This window comes from Onychomys torridus, unplaced genomic scaffold (genome assembly GCF_903995425.1).
Source record: "Onychomys torridus unplaced genomic scaffold, mOncTor1.1, whole genome shotgun sequence".
Taxonomy (NCBI): Eukaryota; Metazoa; Chordata; class Mammalia; order Rodentia; family Cricetidae; genus Onychomys; species Onychomys torridus.
Window position 1 is genome coordinate 43,937 of NW_023412651.1, and position 3,453 is coordinate 47,389.

A 3,453-nucleotide genomic window follows, 5' to 3' on the forward strand; every position below is an offset into this window, starting at 1 on the left:
GTCACTTCTATGATGGATCCAGTTGTGGTAAGGTCTGGGGCCTGTTACAGTTACCAGTGATTTCTACTAAACAACTGGTCCTCAATTTCCATTTTCTATGATTAGTTGTTACTGGTTTGCTTTAGCAACTCCTGAGGTATTTGATTACTGACAGTTATTTAAGCAAGTATAAAAATTTCACACTCCCACTAAGGAGATCTAGTTATCCTGTTAACTATGCAAGGGATGGAAACATAACCATGTTCTTTTCCAGATCTTGCGTTCCATGTTAAGAACAAAATCCATCCAGGCAGTACCAAGGAAACAGGACAAGGTGATAAGAAGTCACCAGCACAGAGGGAACGACCATGGAACACTGTGTCTGTAGCATCACGATTCATCTGGTTGAGGCCACTGAGAAGGAGAGTGGCTGCACCAGATGAACTCTCCAGACCTTCTCTGCAGCATCTTCAACCTACAGCAAGGGCACAGGTCTACTGCAGGGTCTGAGGACAGCCAGGGTCAGTTCTCCTGGGTGCCCAGTACCAGTCATCTCCACCCCACAGACAACCTCAATGAGGGACATCCAGTTCCCTCCTCCATCACCTCTGGAATCTGCATCCCTGGAGCCTCTACTGTCTTCCTCCCTTCTTTCCCATGTCCCAGAGTCCCCAGGCCCTGCTGCAGACCTGAAGTTCAGAATAAAGTGGTAATGGCTGGCTCTGCTTCCTGACTCAGGACCTGATCCAGTGAGGGGTAGCATACAACTCTCTTTTCCATTCTTTCTGAGCCTTAGAGGGACACACACATGTGACTGTCCATGCCTCACTTTGTCCATGTAGGCAGCCCAGATGGGAGCAGCAGACTCCAGGAGCAGCTCAGGGATTCTGGAGGCTGCTGCTGCTGCTTGATTCATTTCTATTTGATGTGTGTGAGAGTGAGACTACATTTCTGTAAGTATACTGTGGGAATGCCTGGGGTCTGTGCAAAAGAAGGGGCTGGATCCCCTGGAACTAGTGCTATATGGTTGTGAGCTGCCATGTGGATGATGGGAATAGACTCCAGGTAGCATGTATGAGCAGCAAGTGGCCTTGCCACAGGGCCTTCTCTTTATCATATTTTATTTTTGTCTGGGGATGAAATCTTCCCTCTACGCATTGAGTGGAATGACCATGTTCTTCTTTTGTGCTCCTGCTGTCCCCACATGTGAATCATTTGAACCTCCTGATTAGGAACCTGCTGTGTTCCCTTCTCAGTTCCCACTGGTCTGTGACATGATTCCTGTCCTGTCAAGACTGAGCATGCACGAGTTTTTGCTAGCAGGTGACAAGAACTCCAGATCTCCTGCCTCCTTTCTCAATAAGATGCTTTAGGTGAGGGACAAGGTTAGGACTCCAGGAATTCACTCTGGCTTGCTCACTTCTCACCCATCTGTCCCTTACCCCACTCCCAACACGGCCCTCAGTACCTGTCATCACAAATATTGTAAGAGAAACAGGAGGGAGCAGGTGAGGATCATCAGCAGGACAGAGATGTTGGGTTTGCTTGCCAAGGATGGAGGCTGGTTCACATCCGGAGCAGTAATTGTCGAGGCTGATGTGGAAACACAAGTTGATTCTTTGACCAGACCTTAAATGTGAGGAAATCTCACCTTAGAGTCTGGGTGCTCAGGTGATTCAGCAACACACAGAGTTCCACCCCCTGCCCCTGTTGCTAGGCAACAACTGTTTGGGAGGATCCTGAGTAGGAAGGGAGAGAGGGTTGTCCCCTGTCCTCAAAAGACTCCTGCAGCTATGGTAGGGGAAGCAGGGTCATGATGGGGCCACATCTTTCCTGCTGATAGGAGAGGAGCTAACCTGTGAGGATGGTGGCAGGGAAGAAGAAATTTTAGGTGGGATGAAAAGCAGCAGAGTCTAGAATGAGAAAAAGGCCAGGAAACAAAAGTTTGCTCAGTCTGTAGCAGCCAGGAGAACCACAGTGAGAGAACAATGTAAACACAATGAATGAAACAGGAGAGGGTGAGAAATGAAATGATAGATGGAAAAACAACCATCATCCCCAGAACTCATGGAGATTACATCACACACACACACACACACACATGCTCGCACATACCATGCACACACACACTCATTTGCAGAGAGCTTCCTCCTAATCTTCCCAGTTACCTGTAGGCTCCAGCTTTCCCTGCTCTGGTAGCTTGAACTCTTTAAGCCAGGACCTGCAATCCCCCTGGGAGCTCCAGTATAAGAAGTCAGTTACTTCCTCCAACATACTTTTCAACTGGCTGGATTCAGAATCAGCTTCAGTCAACTTTCTAGTGCTTGAGTCAAAATGCAACCTTTTCCGTCCATTGAGGCCAAAGTCCCAGAATGCACGGAAATCTCCATTTGCTTCATGCCCACAATGCATTGTGGCCTGCAGAATGAGGGGCTCTGTGCCTGTTGGGAAGAGATTACATCTGGTCTTGATGATCCTGTCTGCCTACCCACCTCCCTCCCCATCCTTGCTCTTCACTCCTTGCTGACCAGTGATTTATTTTCTCCTTCCATGAAAACAATGAATGTCCCTAACCTGTCACAAATCCCATTCTTTCCTTCCGGGGGCCATTTGTTATGTACTTTAATTTATAGCAGTAAGGATTGAACTTAGGGCCTCATACATGCTAGGCAAGCACTCTACCATTGAGCTACATGCCCAGCACTATGGGGCCATTTGAAACTTACCTCTCATTGTGCTATTTTCTGCCTTCAAGTGAGCCACTACTGCTATGAACTGGTCACCTGCATCTTTCAGAGTCTTAATCTGTTGCTGCCAGATCTTTGTGGCACTCAATATGCTCTTCTGACGACCAATGGCATGACAACTGTTGTTATTGTCACAGTAAATAAAAGGTTCTTTGTTCAGTTGGCCTTGGACTTGCCTCCGTGGTCCAGACCCTGACTTGTCAACAGTGAATCTGTAGCAGAGAGAAGCAGTGTCTGTGAAGGAAACATGCAGTGAGGTTAGGATGTGGAGCAGGGGCTCAGAGACAGTCTCTGCCTGTGGAACAAGAAAGTCCTCTGCAAGGGTGTCTTTAAAAAAAAAAAAAAAAGAGGGAAATAAGTAATAAGATGAAATCCCAGACTGAGTTTCCACTGTGCTAAGTCAACCAGGCCATTCTCTCTTGTTTGAAGATGCACATCTAGGTGTGGCCAATCCCTGCTCTCCAGCAGGACAATTCTCTTAGGTGTTATCTCGTGTTTTTACTAGGAATAGGCATTGTCATTTATGGCAGCAAAAGTTCAGGATGTCTTTTCTCGATCTGTTCATTCTGGGGAGTCTCCAGAAGCTGCCCATGTAGACTGTGTGGAGACAGGAGGATGTGTGAGGCTGGTGGGGCAGAGTGGAGCAGGGTGAGGATGGAACAAAAGTTTCATGGAGACAGTTTCTCTTGATCTGTACTCTCAGATCTTAGACTTGGACATCTTTGCT